This window comes from Trichoplusia ni, chromosome 7, assembly GCF_003590095.1.
Source record: "Trichoplusia ni isolate ovarian cell line Hi5 chromosome 7, tn1, whole genome shotgun sequence".
In the NCBI taxonomy this organism is placed as follows: domain Eukaryota; kingdom Metazoa; phylum Arthropoda; class Insecta; order Lepidoptera; family Noctuidae; genus Trichoplusia; species Trichoplusia ni.
Window position 1 is genome coordinate 13339799 of NC_039484.1, and position 22319 is coordinate 13362117.

The window sequence follows — 22319 nt, forward strand, 5'->3', positions numbered from 1 at the left end:
GAAGTCTTGTGATTCACTTCCTATGTAGATGCGTAACACATTCGTTACTCACCGTTTCCTATAATTATGAGCATTTATTCGTGAACTATGCTGAGAGGAGAGTTAAAGATTTCTTTTGCGTGTTTCATTTTAAATCTGAGGAATTTGGTTTTCGTAAATGTGTTTGGTTCTTTAAGGTTAAGCATATATAGTTTTTGAAGTTTATTTTCTTGTATGTAAAACAAATGCATAAACCAGTTCTCACAAATATCAATAAATATTCAAAGGATACACTTATTTTTTAATTTAAGATCTCAGACAAGGTTTAATTTTTTGCAAATCATTTTGAGACCAGAGCCGCGAAGTCCGGCTCTACCTATTACACTAATTGAATAATTAGTTATCAATGAGTGACGTCACACAGCTAATTACACTAAGGTAAGAAGGACAGAGACGGATATAGTCTGTCAGGTACATTTTACAAGGAAAATGGTTTATTCAATGGTGATTTTAATAGTCGTTTTTCTAGAACTTAGATATTTCTTTTAAACATTTTTTTTTGTAATAATTCTATTTTAAAATAAATTTAAACTTGTATTTTTTCTTCGCGGTTTAGCTGTCTCTTAAAGAGACAGTATACTTCAATATAAGCTTTATAAAGCTAAAATATAAAACTTGCAATTTACTAACTCAAATTCGGTAAGAATTGACTCGAAAAGAATTAACAGCCGATGAATAACAGCCAATATATTATATACACCTACTTCAATTGCGTTTGTTATTATTGTTCATGTTAAGTAATATGAAATCTTAATTACGCAATTACACATTAGCTGCAAAACTAACAACCGTTACTGAAAACAGTGTAAAGTCCGTCAGTAGGCTGTATCTCATGTATTTAATAGCTTGGCAAAGGATATTTTAAGAGCTTTTACCACATTTAAGACCTTGTATTCATAGATTGGAGAAAAAAATGTTTTTAACTAAGAACTTTAATTCTTGATAATTACAGGCATAATGCTAAACGTTCGAGTGTTTTGAGAACATTTTTTTAAGAAGTACCGTCTGCACTGCATATGTGATCATAGCACATTAGCTTTAATGGATATTGAGCAGCCACGAATGACCAATAGGTCTGTTGACTCAAACTTATGATAATAAAAGATTCCGGGAAATAAACGTGAAAACCCTAATATAGTACTTTACGTCATTATCTTATGTAAAGACAGACAATAGTTAGCAGATAGCTTCAACAAACATTTGTTATGATAAGGCTATTTCACACTTTTACTAAGATTCACGTGTAAGCATCCAAAATTAATTATAATGCAATGATTGTTAATTGTCTGTCTTACGCAATCTATTCATGCGTAATAATTATCATCGTGAGCAACGAATTTCATATATTCGTAGAATTTTTTCTACGCTTTCTAAAAAATTATATCTTAAGAATAACGCAAATTGATTCAAGGCAAGAACGAAATAGTAATGTACTTTTCGTGCACGCGAAAGTAATCAGTAAGAGTTACGCGTAAAGGTCATTATCGCTCGATTACTAGAAACGTAAAAATAGCGTTCGAGTGCACGACGCGTGTGTTCTTACCGCCGTATTTAGTTTCATTATGTTTGCACATCATTTAACAGCACTATTCATCATCTAGAACACGTCGACGAAGTCGCAAACAAGGTAAGGGTTGTGATTGAACTTTGTATTATTGACTAAAACTCTATAATGACAGACCAAAAAGTTTCGACCTATTCTTGTTATTTTTCATTATTTATCCGTAAAGTTACGAAGCATCGTATTTCGTATCATATTATTTTATGTAATACGTAATATAACCATAAAGTCAGCGGAAACTCAACACATAAACTTTACTATAATAAAAAGTGCTAAAGAGAAGTACGATTACAAAAACAACTCGATCGTATTTGATCAAATTACTCGATTCAGCTCTACGTAAGCAAAGGAAACAGGTTATACGTCTTTTCGTAACTCCAACGGACATGTACGACCTCATAATGATAAATTAGTACCTAATACCATCTGTATTAGGTTCTACTCAATGCTAACACGTCTTTATCTCGTTCTGTTATATTTGTCAAAGCGGGATGGCGCTCTATGCAATGTATATCGGCATCTCCCTTTGACATCTGACAGTTGTACTTTATGAAGTGGAGGCAGGCCCCAGATGTTCAGTTACGTTATAAAACACATCTATCGTCAAATGAAGGTCGAATATTATCAGAGTGGAGGATGTAATCGTTAATCGCTTATTTTAATTATAGATTTTAAGATTTAAGGCGAGATTAAAATTGATAGGCAGATTTCTCTGTACTGTAGATTGCATTTAAATCTGAGCTTGACACCGATAATGTTTTAAGACCTAAAATTAAAGATCAATTTAAATTATCCCAATAAGCACAAAATAAAAAACAAGCACAAAAATATATATAAAAAACAATTGTTTGGAATATAAGATACAATGACATAAAGCAAAAAAAATCAGTTGAATAACCTATCACATCAGTTAATTAGCTTCTGAGTTTAAATATCTATACCATGTTCAATCATATAAAACTTATTCTAAGTAGTAAGCGAATATTTATTGTATACTTAACATTATTTCAACTCAAGGAAAAAGTAAATACAAGTAAAAAAAAATATGAGTCGTTTATTTGGCACACTGTTTCCTCTTTAGATACGCGCGTAAAAGAAAACAACACAGTTACATCATAATGCTTAGAGTTAGGCACGAAAGTACCCCTGACCCTAATTATGGCGGCGAAACGCCGAATCATAGAAAAATGTTAAGAAGCTAGGGCTGGGCAAGTGTCGATGGTTAAAATATCGATAAATCCTGTCAAAATTAGTCGAAATGATGCTAAATGAATACAAAAGAACAAATGTTGTTGTTCTGCAATCAAAATAAGACTCATAGAACATATATTTAAGGTACTCTTAAACATCTATCTGTCACTTCTTTTCACTTTGATATAAAAGAGACAGAATAAGTTTCTGTATTCGGCCGTAACCTTATCACTAGCTATAAATTAATATTTTACGATGCACATTAATGTATTTGTTACTAAGTATAATATATTAATGTTATGTGGACATAAAATATTTATTTTTATTTTTACTTAAATGTCATTACAAAATTTTCCAATGACTTGAATATAAAGCTATTGTTTTTGGGTTCCGTTCTCTTTGATTTGATAATACTTTGATCTCTTTAAATGAACCATCGTCATGGGCTCACTGGGCTCACAGTCACATGCCAATTCAGAGATTTCGCTGTTTGTTCGCTTGTCTGTCAACAGGCTATCTAACGTCATCCGTGACAGCTAGGCGGATGCGGCTATAAAAGTAATGAAAATAAAAATCGAAGGAAAGCAACGATTCCAGAGATCATAAATCGGCTGTTGTGCCTACTTGTACACAACCCTCGCACTTGAGAGCCTATTAATTGCTTATTGACTCTCAAAACTATGCTTCTGCCGCTATCTTTAAAATCATCTCTCGCGCAATTTTATCGTGGATAATTCATTGATCGTATCGTTATCGTAATACATTAAAGAACAACCCTACTCGCAGATGGAATAAAATGTCTAGTTATTCTGCAGTTTGGAACGCATCACGGAACACACAAAGACCTGGAAACAATAACGTTTTGTTAATAGTTAGTGGCTTTCCACTGGATGAGCACATTGTGTAGCTTTTCATACTTTACGGAAATGACCAATGGTTTGAAGGTGATTTATGAAACAATTTGGTTAAAACATTAGAAGTAGGAATGCTCTAGAGGTTCAATGAACGGTATTCTGTGGGGTGCTGGGTTGAACGTAATATGGGATGGTTAGGGATGTGATTTTATCTGTGGAAAGAAAATAAAAGAAGGAAACTTGGATGGAGAAATGGCCGACTCTCAAGATGAAAAGCATTTTAAAGGCGATCAATTGTCCGTTCCTTCTTATGATCTGTTTTCACTTCTTATTGGTATAATCACAAACGAATAAATATATTATCTGTAGTATGTTTCGAATAAACTAGCAATTTCATTGGTCGTTTTTCTACGTCATCATTATTTGGAGATGTTCCTTCTCTGAATGAGGTAATACTTCTGTTAATAAGACGTAATGGCTTTGTTCGTATTAACACCACATTAAAATAATTAAGCGTACCCTTTTTATTACATTTTTTTTACTTTTGCGATATAAAACAAGGAACTTACGCAACCCGAGATCATTTCTGCTCTGATTAATATTTGATACATATTATAATACTGTTGAAAATGGCTGGATAAACATATTGCGTGTCAAGGTTTTAATTAACATTTCATTTCTTAATATAGAAAGAAAAACGTTACTTCCAGATTTTTTATTGAAGGCATAAGTCCATTATAACTTAGGGCTAATACGTACTAATCCAATGATTTCTATCTATCTTTTTGTAATGAATTTTGAAAATTAGGGATTGAGGCGTCCTCCATTGAAAAATATCAATTATGGTCAAATATTTTGCAATTATTTTGATGCAATTTCCAATGTTACTTATAAGTTAATTTCATTTCTATTTTCAGGTGCAATACTACCAAAACAGCGGTTCCAAAAAAAACTGTTGCTATTCTGTTTTGGTCATAATCGCTTCATCATTGTCGTGTTCTCTCATTGTGGTATTCAAAGTACAGGTGTACAAGACACTACAACAAGTGTTGTTCATGCAAAGGCCTCTAATAATGTCACGGCCAAATGAATCTTATCAATACTTTTACCTTCGCCTCATAAGAGGTGGGTTATGTGGGATGCTGCAGTCTGATAGAATACTGATGCAATCGAAAGTGGAAATGGAAGTCAAAGATTTGAATGTAAATAATGTAGAAAATAGGAAAATAAATAACACAAGTAAACGTATCTGCAAAGACTTAACATGTACATATAGAAAAGATGAAACACAGTCTAGGAGAAGAATATAGAACCAGAGACTAACAAACAACCAATTTATATGGGAATAATTGTCATCGAATCAATTAGGCTGTAGTCTATTTACTAGACAGCCAGATAAATCGGATAAGAATGCAAGAACTTTTTTTACCGCAGCAACTAACCTCACAGGGAGTAAGGTTAGGAATGAAACAAAAGCTGATTAGAATTGAGCAAGCAACACTATCGACGTAGTATCTTGACATATTCCCCGATATCTGCTTACCACATATTGCCTAAAGCGAAGTGATACTATTGCCCGTAGTTTCGCAGCGCAGCGCCGGTCGCGGCCGTTACATAATGTAACCGCTCCGCGCGCCGGGCCGTTGGCAATCGTACGTCACTAGCCACTACTTATCTACACGTAGGGCTGCCAAACACCTAAATCGAGTAAATAAAGGTTATGCCGTAGTTAGAAGTGGTTTTGTTTGGTGTGCCAATTGGAGTGTGTACTTTGAGTTGACATTTGGACATGACATGTTATGGTTCTATTGAGAACTGTGGAGAGTTTTTTTTTTGCAAAAGATCTTTTTCAAAGCCTTGTAGGGGTCTGTTTCTAGTCTTATCAGATTTATTCATACTTCAAAATATCTTCACACCTCCAAGTTCTTTCGATAAAGCGATTATCTGGTAAAGCGAATTCGATTTAAACATAATTGTTAATACAGTATGACTGATCTCTTGATGTTCTCTTGATTTTCCTTTGCAGATTGTTGAGTTAAGTGCAAAATGCTTGCTTAACATAATTAGTAAGTTAATTACACAAAACAAATATATTGTTTAAGCATTGACATTTGAATTCGAATACTAAGACGTTTATACAGATACATAAAATAGACAAGTGTGATATAAACAAGTTTTATTTAAAGCAGACACAGCCCTATTTACCGGTGTGTACTAGCATCCAATCATCGAATTTGACTTTCATCATCGTTGGCGGTATTTAAAACCATATTTTATCAAATCATTCGTGTCCATTACTGTAACAATTTTGCCATTAGATAGTAAAAAAAAACTCAAGCCACCGTTTGCATCCATTGTTTGTTTTAAGAATTTCGCGGTCTTTTATCTGTAGATAAAAAAGTAAATAAAGGTGTTTTTCATTCAAAAGTTAAGAGTGTTTTTATAAATACTAAATTAAATAATAACAGTACTTTTCCTGCATTTTTTTTTATGTTCAGTGCTCATGTTTGTGTACGCTCCGTTTACGATTTTTTTCTAGACCGTAGCTGTATTCAATTAAGACTACTTTACGACTAAGATTATAATCCGTGCAGAGATGATTAAGAAGTATATTTTATACTAGCTTTTGCTAGCGGTTTCTCCTGCATAGATGTCGGATATAGGTGCATAGTCGGTAATCAAGGTGTCACCTATTCATGTCATATTATTATAGAAATTATTAAAACTTATCATAACATGACTTATAAAAAAAACGCTTTTATTAAAGAAAAATACATGTATTTAGTAGCTAATCAAAGTACTATGTTTTTTTTCGTACAATTATTAAACTAACTAGCGGTCTTTGAAGCTGTCAATCGATTTTTTGTATCGATTTGCAATTTATTGATGTGATGTAAATGACATGAAATAGTATTTATTGTAATTTTAATAGCTATTGCGTAACCTTATCGATTGAGATGTTTTATTTACAAATGCGCGGTTAAATAATGAGTCGATTTTTAGTTGAGTTGGATAGATATAGTTTTTACCGACGCAATAAATTTAATTAGTTTAAATTTCTAAAGCGTTATGGGTATGGAGTTTGTTTTAAAGCAAGTTTAAGAGAGAGATAGGAGTATCTGTTTTAGTTAGAAATGAACAATGTTTGGCATTTTTTTACATTATTTATCGAACAATATTCGTAAAATTGTAGTTATTTTTTTATTTGAGGTAAAATATCAATTCTGATATTTATTAACAAAAAAACACAAACGACTTCAAACAAAAACTACTGAATCATAAGACAGCTATTTCGCGTACCATGAAAAATAAATACAAAATATAGTCATTCATTTAGTCCTGGAGTAAGAAACATAAAATATTTGTATGCCAAGTGAGCCGAAACATAGTGAGACTTTTTTACTTATTAAGAGTTTTTATATAAATGTTACCTATGTTTAAACAAATAAAATTCTATTCTTAAAATATACCTTTGAATTGAGAACTCTCCTCCTTTTTGGAAACAACTGACGGAGACTATTGATCGATTAAATTGATAGTGTTAAACCTACTTCCCGCGCAAATTGTGAATGCTTAGGCGAAATGGATTACCTAGAGGTGCCCACTGTGAACAGCGTTCGTAGGCGATCGACTATCTAACAACCAGTCATTACGGGTGCTATATTGCAATTTGCAATCGCTTGTTTCAACTTGCAACATCGACTTACATATGATTCTAAATTGAATCACACTTGTTTATTTGTACGCATTATTAGGTTACATAAAACAATTTACGCGTCAAAAATGGTATGAAAGTAAAATATTTAAAACCAAACAACGAAGTCTAAAATTGATGTGAAGTAAGCGAGTCGAAGTTCAAATTTTGAGTGTCAAGCATTTTTTCACCATCTATAATACCTTGTTCATATGTTGTTACTGTTAACCCTAGCTATGTGACTATTTTCTAACCTCATTTATTTAAGCCTTTACTCATTTGTTTCCATTGATAAGTGCGCAGTAAGGCCTCTGCATGTTGGACCTGTGTCCCCGTGCACACCTTTAGAAAGGTCCCTTCTAATAAAGTTATCCCGTGAAAATAAAGAGGTATAAATAGTAATGTCAGCAAATTTTCAATTTAAAATGTCCTTAAAGTATCTAACTTTTTTTTTCATAGTCTTGTGGTTTTTTTAATGACATTTTCTGTCTTGTTGTTGATAAATCATAGGCTGATAGTAGCAGTTATTCTAAAACCCCACCATACCTACCCACATGAATATAAATATCACATATTTATGTAAAAAAAAACATATTGAAACATCCTACAACAGACAAAAACATCTTAAGATATGAAACCGGTTTATTATCTTCAGCTAAAACAATAGAACTCTTAATCTGAGCCACGTTTATACAGAACGCGTTCAGTCTATTCTTAATCTAGATATAATAAGACAAACTGTGAGAGCGTTCGCAGTCACGCAGACACGCAAAAAATGTCGCTTAGTCAGCATGCCACCGGGTCACCAGCTAGGTGCTCTACATTTTGAAGCTTCGAAGAATATGAGTGTCATATGAACGCAAGATAATAATTATTGGTTTCAGACAGACTTGTCTTAATTCTATTTTGGGTTTGATAACCTTTGACAGCCGTTTCTCTCAAGTGCATGGAGGTTATAGCTAGCTGTAAAGAAGTGTTGCCAATTGTAAAAAATAGTCCGGTTATTAAATTGTGAAGAAGTAACGGCTATGACTAAACTAATAATGAGAATCCAGGGAATGTATGTGATAGATTTCTTGACTTTCAACTGTGCGCATTATTTTATTGTATAGGTACCAAATTTTGAATAAAATCGTGAAATTGATTTTAAAATAGCGTCAATTATTATGGCTTGATGCTAAAGCATGAAATCGTTTTGCATAAGCGCTATCCTGTTACGTTACATATTATTATGTTTTCGGTATAAAGAAGCGACAGATTTATTTAAAAATTCCATTTTAGTATTGAGATGACATAGAGTGAAAGTGATATAAGTATGGCGAAAATAAATATAGTATCTTATACTAACAGGCAATGATTTTAAAGTCGCATCAGAAAGCAGATACAACAGTGACCAGGACAAACTCTAGAACCGTCTAGAATAATAATTAGTAATTTAGAAGTCGTGGTAAGTACATCTTACATTAGCTGGTCAAAACGCAGCCACAAATTAGTCCAGTTACTACACTGGCCTTTCGTCAGCTGCTGTGTAACAACGTGTTATAATTTGAACAGAGTATGATCTAAAGAGGGCAGAGAACCGCGCATCTGTGTAAATGTTAGTGAATTAAGCTAAGTAGGTGAGTCTAGATCGAGAATGTAGGTAACGTAGCACGCAATACACTAATATTGAAGACATGTCAATAAATACACACTTTTTCATATCACAACTAAAACAGCTACTTGATACGCAAATAACAACTCAATAAGCCCACAAATAAGACACAGATTGAGATAACGGTGTCACTAGCAGTGTCATGCTGGTGTCGTAAGCTAAATCTTGGACATTATCAACTTTTTGTTTCGATTCTACAAAGCAAAGATTGGCAATCTTGATACCGCGATAGTAATTACTGGGGTATTCTTTAGTAATCGGCTGCATTCATAGGAGTGTGGGGATGGGGGGAGGGGGGAGGGATGGTGCCCAGGATATACCCCCTAAAGGGAAAAGATGCGGAAACGTATATTTTTTGAAATTTAGTTTTGAGGTTAGGAGTGTCAAAACGGTGTTATCGGCTCGGTCGACGGAGCCCCGCTTCGCGGGGCTCCTACTTCTGGGTGGTTTTTAAAATAAATAACCACGAAGTGGTTGGCGGGGTCTATTCGCTCGCTTCGCTCGCTCAATGACCCCGCCAACCACTTCTAACCTAACCTGTCCATGTCGGGGTGCTCCGAGTCGGGGTGTTAACTATGATGATGGTTCTAGATTTAGTTTTATACATTTCAACATTTTACATAAATTTCGATTTATATGATAATCATCATAACAATTTAGAAAAATCACAATACGAAAACACGGAACATAAACAATCGCGAACGAAAAGCGAATGAACTAAATGAACTATTGGAATGTAATTACACTCTTTGACAGTTGAGTGACACTTCAATATGACGGTTAGAGTGAGAAAACACTAGTTTTTGCCATACATTATAAAATTTTCTGTTTCATTTTTGAGAATTAACCTCAAAACTTTAAATTAAGATTTCTCAAAAACTACACATTTCCGCACAAAAACACTTTATATTATAACTCGGGGCATCATTGCCGATCTATTAAAACCAAAAACACCCAGTAATTCGTGCAGCCCGTTTCTAAAGTCAACCCAATTACTGTATTACAACTTTGTAAAAAATGCACATAATCATATTTGAGTACGTGGTAACAATACTCGTTAATGCGAGTGGTTCTCAAAGTTATTTGAGAGATTATTGCGAGACATCAATTGTACGAAATGATGTGAGTTAGTACCGACCTACCGACAGACAATATTAACCTTATGGCGAAATTAATTGAATGGCTAAATTGGAAACGTTGAGCAACGTACAATATAAGTAATGCAAGAAGGTAAAGTTCATATGAACATTAGAGACGCCTGTACATTTTTGCCCACTGTGTAACTGTTGTGTTTTGGCCGACATCCAAAAGTACTTTTATCTGTGTTTTTAATGAAAAACACAAGTCTTTGTAATTTGTACTACTAACGTTATGTCAGTGAAGGAAAAAGCGTTTGATTTTATCGATAAATACACTTCTTTGTTACGTTTGTTTGGTACATTCTTTAAATGTTTATTATAATATACTGACTAATTCATTAATCAGTTTAAATGTTGGCGTATAACAATAAACATTGTAATGCTTGGAATAAACGCAATTTGTGAACAACCTTCGGCAAAAATAATTAAAACACTTAACAATTTAAACTTAGCTACTTCCTTCCTATAAAACGTCGGCACGTAACGTATCCGTAACATGTAAAAATACCGCACGCGACCATCGAATGCAGACCCTTTAAATGCAAGAGTGATAATGGCATAATAGACCTTCGTAGGCTGGTAGTTCTAGTCGAGGGAAATCGGTCGCGAGGATCGGCCGCCGAATGACAATCGATTTACTGCGACGAAAGTGTTGCAGATTGATGCCTCTATAGCACCGATTTGGCGACTTTCACTGAGTGCCGGTGACCGGGGTGACGTCACCCGACGTCATCTCACCACATGATTGATCGGCCGCAGATAGTTGACAAACGATAAGTCATCGAACCGGTAGAACTTAGGCATTCTTTATTTGATAATCATGTAAATGAGCCGTCATGAATTATTCACGTCATTCGTATAGGCAAAGGTGTCAGTACGGTAGTAAAAATATATGTAGATATTTTGTCATCGTTAACAGTGAGTCCACTTTCTTCGGTTTATCGATGAACACGCAATCGATCGTATTTTGTAACGCTTCGAAAACCGTTTGATGGTCACGTTGTGAATGCACTCGAATTAAATGGGGAGCCTTGAATTATAAAATTAAATTTGACATGGCGATTGGTATCCCTGATAATTTAACTATGTTATTGGCATGTGTTACAACTAGTAACAAGTTTCTACACCGGATAAATATCGAAGGAGATCGATTCTAAGTAGATGTTAATCGATGTTTAAGTGGCCTAGCCGAAACGAAACGGAATTCTGAGCAGGCGAGGCTCGATTAAGAGTTCCTTGGACTTATTAGATGTCTAGGTATTATGATTATATTCTTAAACATCAATCACTTAGATTCTGTTTCACCGATGCAAAACACTAAAGCAAAACAACTGACCAGAAACATAACCTTCAAAAAAGGATCATTTTACATATTTTAATTAAAATGTAATTAAATAAATATAAATTATAATATGCGGAACACAATAAAATTGGACCGGAAAGAAATGAGTAAAGCACAATTTAAACAACTTCAGGAAATGATATTTTAATGAAATATCCTCGATAACCCAAATACTATTAACTCATACAGATATGTGTGATATAAGTACAATCTGATACGACTGTGTACTATTCAATTACAATACTGTCAATTTGACAAGAGACCTTAGAATTAATTAATATGAAACTGAAAGTCACTTATAGTTTTATAATATTACATGAACTCGGTATGACATGTCTTAGGTTAAAATATTCCAAACTTGCCCTTTCCCGCGGCTTTACTCTCCTATAATGTTAATCAAAATTGAATTAGCCGTTTGAGCGTGAAAGAGTCACAAACATACTTACATGTACGATGGCGAACGGAAATCTCCGATCCATATAAAGAAGCTTAGAGATTTGATTCCTTGCAAATTGAATAAGTATGAACTGTCACCTAATATCACGGTTGTCAATCTTGTATATTCAGCTAGGATTATAGAATTAGATATACTTTCTAAGAAACGCCTAACCACTTCTTATAATGAAAACGAAACGGTTTCGTCCGTAGGTCTTTTTCAGAGCTTAATGATTAAGTAAAAGAGTGTTATACTAAAAGATCTTCTACTAAATACAAATCGATTTTTACGAGGGACAGAATGTCAATTATATTTTCTTGAAGACGATACAAAGGTTTCTCATTTCATTCAAAGTCTACAATTAGTCCTTCCAATTGTTCGAACTCAAGATAATAATCCATACAAATGTTCCAAAACAAGTGAATGACATCGTTCAGTCATTTAGTGTTAGATCAGAACTAATTTAACCAAAAACAATGGAACAAACAATTGTCAGTGCAATTAAAAAAACGCATGCCATAACCAATGTAGGAAGACCTCTCAAGTTTGATGAAGATAATTCGTTAACTAAAGGTAAGAAGGGTCTTCGTAATGTGGTTGGAGATAGTTTGCTTTTACATTCATCTGCTGTAATCTTGCCTGATTGCGGACATTGTTCGGTAGTTTCCCACGTGTTTCGCACTTTCAAAGTAAATGTTTTAGTACGAAGGTTGCTTTTTTAACTGTAAATGAGCATCTCCTAGGAAGTTAATATCATAAACTTAAAATTTGCTAGGGTTTTATGTTACAAAGACAAATTAAACACAAGACTTTATAACTTGCAGATCTAGTATGGCTACTACAAACAAGTAAATTAAGTCCAACAAAAACAGTTCTAAGGAGACTAATTATTTCGCCACTTAAGGCTAAAAAGACTACTTAAAACCCTTGGAAGACCGAGTATTGTGTTGACCGAGTGGCAGTTTGTTACGGGCATGCGTCGTGCACAGGACGGTAGAGACACATCACTAATTGATTGCAGCACATTATCATGCCAATCAGAATATCTGTCGTTATAGTTAAGAAAAAAGTCTCTCAAATTTGTCCCAACAAAGACCCATAAAAAATTAATCTCGTTGTAAATTTCGACCTACAAACATTGAGTTCTTCCACGAAATGTGGCTCGTGGTCTGTCTAAGCCGACACAGATTGGTGACGGAACAATACCACATTAAAGTGATCGCACCGATTCTATCAACTTTCATCATGTCTATCTCAAACTGTACCATTCGACTCTAAAGAGGTTGACGTACCTACTCGTATAAACATGTACTATATCATCGTGATCTTTTCGACTCCTGACTTTCTGATTAGCGCCGTGTGACGTTACACTGGTTTCACCGACAACACAGCTAAATACTATATCAATATGACACGAAAATAAAACTATTATAAAAAGCTCGCAGCACTAAGGACATGCTCGAAGATTGAGTTAAGGAACAATAAAAACAAAATCGATGCGTTTAAAAATAAACGTGATCGAATACGAAAAGTTTATGGACCTCTTTAGAAACATAAGGACGTTATACTTTTTAGGTAAGTTCTGCGATTGTGAGCAGGGTCCTGATTCTGCTATTAACAATGGCCGATGAATAAATGGCAATTGAATTAAATCTAAAATTATTCCTATTCTCTTAAGCATTTTGTCAAGACAATAATTGGAAATTCATTGATTGTGTACTAACAATGCTTAAGAGAATACAAACAAAAAAATTTTGAGCCAATTTTCATTCATTTATCGGCCTTTGTAAATAGCAGAATTGGGGCCCAGTTTATCGGCATGTATTAAGTGGCGTAAGTCATTAGTCGAGTCAGGCAAGCTGTGGTGGTCACGGCCGCACTCCCGTGAAGGGATGCCGCTGGGAAACTGAACGCTTCGAGAATAGACCACTCGATAGACTGGTTTTTGTGCTGAGACAAACTGCGAGATCATTATTAGGTACACGGTTCGTTGTCTCAATAAAAAATATCGATTAACTAGACAGCTAACGTAAGAAGTTGTATCGAGGAACAACACAATTCTAGTGATCTATTATCTAAATTCTCATACAACTTTATAGCATTTTATACAAACCCAATCAATAGTCAAATTACATTTTATCGAATCAAAGTTTCGCAAACATAAGAACTCCTAATCGAAATCTTTAATTCAATTAAATTATATTGCAACGCAATTGTGCAAACACTATAAAACATTGATTGATGAGTTCAGACGTTGAAATTTGAATTCATTAAACGAAAACTTATTGCGGACACAGCGCAATACGCTAATGGATGGTCAACATTTCAATTAATCTACTGGATTCTAAAGTTGACGGTCAATGACAATTAGCATATATTATGATTAGCTGTCATCGTCATCCCAAAAGAGGATCTATATGAATTTCACGTTCTCTGCCCGATTGGATGGCATCAGTACGCCAAGCCAACACTGTTTGGACGTTTCCGTGCTATATGTGTTCACTCCAAGTGTTCACTACTCCGGGACCCGATACCGCAAGCTGTTTGGCGGAGCATAACCGACCGCTACCGGCACAGTCACCACTCCATGTCACTATACGCTGAGCATACCCCATAACGCACGTATACCCCATGTTGTACATTTATTTGTCATGTCCCACTGCAAGCAGTTCGAGTGTGACGGATTACATAACTTGTCGCTATTTACGCATTGTGTTACGTATCGTCTGTATCCAGTTCAGCTGCACACTGCAGAGATTGTTGTTATATTCAAAGTTTTATCTGAAAACAGAAAGCGGGAACGACAAAAATCTAAGAAAAATTATGAATTTATTACAAAAAGCAGGTAAAGGCTAAAGTTAACAGCTGATTCACTGTCACTTTTCTTACAAATTTTACATTATTTGCAACAATTACGTTTTGAAAAATTAAGCAAAACAAAATAAAGCACACGAAATCAACGCTCGACTAATTAATTCAAAATGTTCCGGATGTACGTTTAAAATGTTGGGCCATGTGCAGTGAAGTGTGTGTCAATGTCAGAGAGCCTACCGCTACATCTTAAAGTCTCTCTCTCATTTTATTGCAGTTGCGATAGAGTGGGAGCGCACTACATTGCATGGAGCGCTGTCTCCGTCTCTCAACGGCAGTATGATTCCTATATGTAGTGGTGGTGGTCCCTAGAATGGCGTGACGTCACATCCGTGGGGCACCCGCGGCGGGAAGACGTCATGCCAGACTTATCTAACCGGAGAGAGTCATTTTTATTGCCAGTGTTATATGGATGTATAGACGTTTTCCCACGACCATTTAAAAATAAGTTGTAAACAATTTTTGTATATTATTGTCGGCTTTTGGTTGCTAGCAGTTACATTTTTGGCTACTTACATGAATTTTATCAGCATCAGAGCGAACACTTTGCCATATTATTAAGCAATTTTCATTACATTTCTTATTGGATTGATTCCATTAATCAATCAATTTAAGGTTTATAAATGAAACATGTTGAAATCTGTACGTGGGTTACATGTATTTATAATTTGTGTTTTTTACTGATGACAGTCGATAAATATGTATCTATGGGTAATTTATAAATAAAATATCGTAAATAATATTAATAACTTTATGTTTGAAGTTATAAAAATTACTTTGGGTTTACTATTGATTGCTAATTAATTCATTGCGACTTTAATGCAAATAATATGTATAATTCTGTATGACGAAAGGCAATAATAAAATAGCATGTGTGGCAAACGTGTAAGCTGCGTTGCGTCAAGATGAATTAAAAAAAAGATTTATACTTTTTATTTTATTTTTTTAGTTCTGGGCGTCAATGTCGCATCATGCGTCCTATATCCTTACGTACTCATTCCCAAATGATTGTAAACAGAAACGGTTCAATTTACAACTCTTTTATAAACTAGATGTACTATTTTGTTTTCTATATTAACTTTGTGTGGGTTAATCATATTCGTTTTTATTTATGCCTTACTCAGTATTATAAATATTTGCGCGACACTTGTTTCAAACACATTGAAATAATGGCTATCATTGTTCATTCCGATATGAAAATTATTTGTAAGTAGGACCTATTGGATCTTTCTCGAGAATGCCGAATTAAAAAGAGATCCTAATGGATTTTCACGATACGTATAGCCGTAGACCAAGCACAGATATATAGTAAATATTTATTCAAACGTGTGAGCCCATTAAGAGCTTCTATTTTGACTTCGGCCACAAGCCATAATATTGTTAAATCTTATTAATAACACGGTAAAGTTGTACTCAAACAAATGTCAAAAATATAAACAATAGCACGAGCCGTCGAGCAATTGTTTTTAAACATTATAAGTACCAGCTAATAAGCATGTATAAAATGTATGAAACACGTTTTTATTAGTGTTTGCATTCGTTTGATAAACAGAAAACATTGTTGTGTGATGTTTGACATGTAATTATTCTACTTTAATGTATTCGACATGACGGAGTTACAACAAATGCTGTTTAATTTGTTTTTCTTTTTTTTAAATTAAAGCCAGTGCTTCCTGCTGCCGAAACTGACTTCAAAACGCTTCTAAAGTACTTTTCGAAACCATTTTATTTATTATTTATTTATTTAATTATCACAATATGGTTATTTTTTTAAAGTGCTATACCAATGTAGCTTTTTCATAGATATAATCTTTTCAATTTCTAATAACGTTGCATCTTGCGTCGTATTAGTTTGCAAATCGAATTAAAATACTTTAAATGTACTCAAACAATATTCAGTTTTGACAAATCCCGTGATTTTGACCTGTCAGTTCAAAACACCATATACTAGTTGCTAAATAAAGGGTAGTATTTGATAACAGTACAAAGCAAGTCTATCAACATTATTGACAATACGAAGGTATTGAAATAATATCGCTAAACGGATATTAACATTAGCAAAATATCAAATTTAGCTAAACACAGCAGAATATGAGTCTTTTTACTGTAATTATACAAAACATTTTTATTTATATTTGCAATAAAATATGTTGTAACAACCCTCTCTGTTTCTCATTTCTTAGAATTCTTTTAATGAGCTATTCGTTTACGTCAGCATATGAAAACAGACTTGCAACAGTCCAACTGATATGATGTGAAACTTTAAACTTAAAATCAGATCAGTGACAGTGTAATACCTGGGCACCTATTAGCGTAGTAGAAAATTTTAAAAGCAAATTACGAACGACAATTACAAGCTTTTAGTACCTTTTAGCCTTGAGACCATAAACTTTTCCCTTTAACCACTACATATTCGGCAATACCATTAAAATATCTATAATTGAAGTCGCACCTTAACACATTTATTTTACCATTCATTGAATGCTTGTGCGTATTGTCAAACAGCCTTCCATACAGTTTCATAACTCGAAAATTGATCGAATCGAAGGTCGATTCCGAATCGATACCGATACAATCGAGAAAATTCTCGCTTTGATTTTTTGGTTTTATTTTATTGACAGCTCGCAACGATAGAATCGTTCATGGTTAACTGATAAACAAGTGTAATCGATTGAAAACTGCTCAATTAGCAATTATAATGGTATCTAGTATACTACTGACATTTGCAGATGTAGGTATAGGTACTTTTTTTTCTTCATGTTTCATAATCGTATTTTTTTTTCAGTGAATTGAAAATGATCCTAGGGAAACATAAATCCTATTAGCTATCTGTGTACGAAATTTTGTCCAAATTTGTCCAGTGGTTTTTGCGTAAAAGAGTAACAACATCACGCAACCTCCATTCGTACTTACAAACTTTCGCGTTTATAACTTTACTAGGATATTGCTTAAATTATGTAACCTTTATCCGTCCGCAGAGTACGTAGTAATTAAGATTAGTTATAAGTTTGGCCTACTCATATTCACTCACAGACAATCTGTGCAAACAGTTTTATAGGACTCTGAATTCAATTATAACATTCTCATAAAATTGGTTAATGAATAATAATCTAAAACTATAAGCAGGCTATCAAAAAGTCTCACAGGATTGAACTGTTTAATCATTATACCATAAAAATTATTACTACTAATGATTAAACAAAATTGAATACAAAACGTAAATTGCAAAACCCATTTTGAGCGACGTGTCGCGGGTTCGATCTCCGCGTAGGACAAGCATTTGTATGTTCCACGAATGCTTGTCCAGACTCTGTGTGTCTTTTTATATGCGAGTTGAATGTTTGCGAAACCGCCCACGACACAAGGATTAAATTCCTTAATGCGGGAGTCGTTTTTTAAAACAATAATGTTTTAATTTCGCTTCTGTATCCAAGAACAAAAAAATGTTCATTGAACATATTCAGTAGCATATGTCAATAGGAATCAAGAGTGACGTCATGAGTTTAGCAGCATTCGTTTGACGGATGTTATGTGGTTACGAGACTCCGTCCAACGCAGATCGATGTCCTCTCGTATCGACTTACCAATGTGTATGTGTATTCTTTTGTATCTCAAATACAAGAAGTTCAATAAGTTCCCACGATTAATCATTCAGATAACATGTTAGTGATATGCAAGTAGCGTCTAAATAAATGTAGGTAAGCAAAACGTTAGAAATGGTGTTTGTGCATGCGACAAATGTTTATGCTCCCCGCAGATCAAGGATTATACTCCATAACAAATGTGGTTAAAAAAATTATTTGCAAAATTGTGCGCAGTTAGATATCATTATCAGGCCTGGTGTAACATCATCCCTAAAGGTAAGACAAAGATGAAGTTTTCTAACATTGATGACGCTCTTTAAAAAATAGTGCGCCCCGTTTCAATGACTGCATATCCCTATGAAACCTTTAATTTTTACATTATCGCATCAGTATTCCCAACGACAGAATTTTTATGGAAAACGATCGGCGAATAAGAACATTATTTCAAAACTTAAAATGAAAAAATATAACAACAACAATTAATTAAATCGTTAACACTAAAGGCAACCAAGGAACTGGCCACAAGCGATACATAATGCAACGTGAAAGTCCAAATTGTTCTGTTTATTTTATTTTTATCCCCATCTCAAGGGCGGCTGGTTTGCTTCAGTTTCGACACTCGAGGCAAACAGAAGGGATAAATGTAAATAACACTTACATACCAAAAACTTCTTAATATATATTATTTCTGACCGTAAGTACTACTGTCCTACGTCACAAAAGGAAAATCAGTTTAATTAGTTACTGGTAAGAAGTAGATTAGTTGAGAGAGACGACCTTGGTCTACAATTCCAAAGGTTGTGATGATGATGTAGATAAATGTGATGATTACTTCATTACAATAAGTGTGAACCCGTCTGTAACTCCCTTTCGCTCAACCGAAAGACATTTGATGATTTACCATCCAGAAAAAAATTAGAGTGTGTTGATAATCCAACCAGTATAGATTGTAGCAACGATTACAGAGTCAATTGTACTCAGGTGTAAAATTAGCATAAATTGAAATCTAGAAAATAATACAGCTAATAAACAAACCAAGCTCATAGAAACAGCCATTTCAAATATAGATATGTCAGACAATAGAATCGCAACCATTACACGTAAAACATGGCGGCACGTGTCGTCACAATGTGCATTGATAGTCATCATGAATGATGGGACAGTAGTCAGTCAAGTTACGTGAGCCAAACGTGATGGGGACTCAGAAGAAAGTTTAGTACTTAGCGGATAGTTCATAGATATTCTTAGATCCGTAATGATTCAATGAAAGTTGTTACCAAGAGACGATGCGATATAAAATTATGTTGACGATGTATTGATGTAAGATGACGTCAAATATGTTTATGATGATCAAGTGTTAATCGATATTTGCTGCATTTCTATTATCATATCTCAAAAAGTTTTCGGACCAGTAAAGAAATCATGTCAAAGAAAGCTGGATTTGAAATCGTAAAAATGTTCAAGAGATGGGATAAATAGATTAGTCAGTCCGTTCTTTCTTCGAATTAGTCTTACAGTAACAGGCTGTTATTATATTAATTACAGTTCGAAAGGGAAAAGGCCAACGGAGAGGACCTTTTAATGGAATAAAACCAGTATCTTGTATCTTATCGAGATATCAAAGAGGGTGATATCTTGAGTCTCGATATTATACGTAATGTTTCAAATCTGTGTGATGTCCTCATTTTTTGATAGCGATAACATTGGATTGTGACAGGCTGGTTATAAAACTGATGCCACCTTTTTTACTAACCTCTGTTATAGTATAAAACTGTCTATTCGTTATAATATAACACCGCTCTAGGTACCTAATCATTGGGAGCGCACGACACCTGGGCCCCAATTCTGCTATTGTCTACTATGTCCACTATGTCCGATGAATGAATGAATGAAATTTGGCTTTAAATGACAATTTTCGTATTCTCTTAAGCATTTTTCTACACAATAATTGGAAATTCAGTATGCGGCGTTACACTCAAGGTCAATTATGTAAATACTGGCAAAATGCTTAAGAAAATAGGAATAATTTCAAATTTAATTCTATTGCCATTCTTTTATCGGCCATTGCAAAATACCGAAATCGGGGCCCTGTGATATGCGCAATCAGTAATAGGTCAATTAGAAATCCGAAAAAGAGTTAAAAGACCCACAATTTATTAATAGTGGGCTGGGTTCAGAGGTTAAATGATACATTTTGAATGTAGTCTATAGGTCCTGCATGTTATACTAAAATAGGTTCATAATATAATAATACTAGAATCGATTATCTTTGTTTCACACTACAAGTTTTTGCGAGCAGTATTAAATATTTACGACATGAAATATTAGAATCATAATAAGGTTGTCTTATTGAGTAAAAAATAAATTAACAGCGTGATAGGGCTACATGACCCATTGTGTCGACAATACAATAAGCACGTACGTAAAAATATCGATAAAAAAACACAGAAGTATCGCGAACTTATGTATCGATACTCTGTAGTGTCGGACAAGGTCATTATATATTATTATATTTTTTTATCAGAAATGGGGTTGCTACATTCAAATATTATTCTTAAAAAATTCATTTCATTGGCCTAGCCTTTTCCCAATTATGTTGGGGTCGGCTACCAGTCCAACCGGTTTCAGCTAAGTACCAGTGTTTTACAAGGAGCGACTGCCTATCTGACCTCCTCAACCCAGTTACCTGGGCGACACGATACCCCTTGGTTAGACTGGTTGTCAGACTTTTCAAGCTTCTGACTACCTGTAACGACTGTCAAAGATGTAAGAATAACAGCCGGGACCCACAATTTGACGTGCCTTCCGAAACACGGAGGAACTCCTTATGACAAAGATGGTCACCCATCTACGGACCAACCGCGTCAAGCATAGCTTAACCTGTGATCGTTTCACTTCTGCGGTTATAGCTGAGCCACGAGCTCCACCCACCTTTCTTAAAAAAATTGTGGTCAAAAAATATAATAGGACTCAAGTTATAATAATATTATTTTCAATTAAAATTTTTATCTACATACATAACTTGACAGGAAGCGGTCGATACAGATCATATTAATACAATCTACAAATCAAATTGAACTTTTTCAATTATTATCTAACAATTCGAGGTCAATTTCACGGCTATTATAATTATTATTACAGTATAGCACGTTATTTTGGCGGCAATATCGGTGACAATAGACTATCGCGGAGGCTGGCTCTATCGGTAGAATATGAAAAGAAGAAAAAAGTGATGTATAAATAAATGAATAAATACTCTATGCTCATGGCTATATTTAGATAGAAAAGGAAAAAATATATTGATGACGTATGACGAAGAGCGCGGGACACTTGAATTTAGAACGTAATTTTTTTACAAATAAATCGATAGCTTTTGTTCATTTATTGGAATAGATGTTTTAAAATAAAGTTTAAGGGTTTTTAATAATTATTTTTGCATCAATAAGAAAAATAAAATATGTAATTAATTTGCAACTACAGCAGAAAGAAAACATGCACTCATTAAGAACGAAAACAAAAAGGACTGAGCTATCGTTTTTCATTGAAGAATAATGACGTGTAAGAGTGACAGTACATTATACTTCGCATTAAAGCATAATAAAGATGAAAATACTTTTTATACTTATGTCATTTCTAGTCATAATAATGATTTCTCGTAATGTGGTGTTTCTATTTATATTCTAGCAGTTCTTTTCCCGCGACTTAGAAGAGTGGAGGTCAAAAAATAGCCAATGATCATTTTAAGACTTCAAGCTAAGTCCATCGATACGGGTTCAGCGGTTTAGCCGTAAAAGCGTAGGAGATGGATGGACATAGTAAGTAACACTGCACTCGTAAATTACTATTCTTCTTAAAATCGTATTCGACGAAAAATGCTAAATACATGTTTCAATGTTTATTTAAAAAAAACTATAATGGCTTACCATGTATGCTTCAATACTTCGAATTGTGTTT

The 22319-nt window shown here is 34.1% G+C and overlaps 1 protein-coding gene across 2 annotated transcripts in view; it reads right to left on the bottom strand.

The window, feature by feature from the left end:
* The window catches only part of LOC113495724 (nostrin), a 69535-nt gene that overhangs the window by 24994 nt on the left and 22222 nt on the right, over positions 1-22319 (bottom strand). The gene's annotated exons all lie outside the window — the stretch shown is intronic.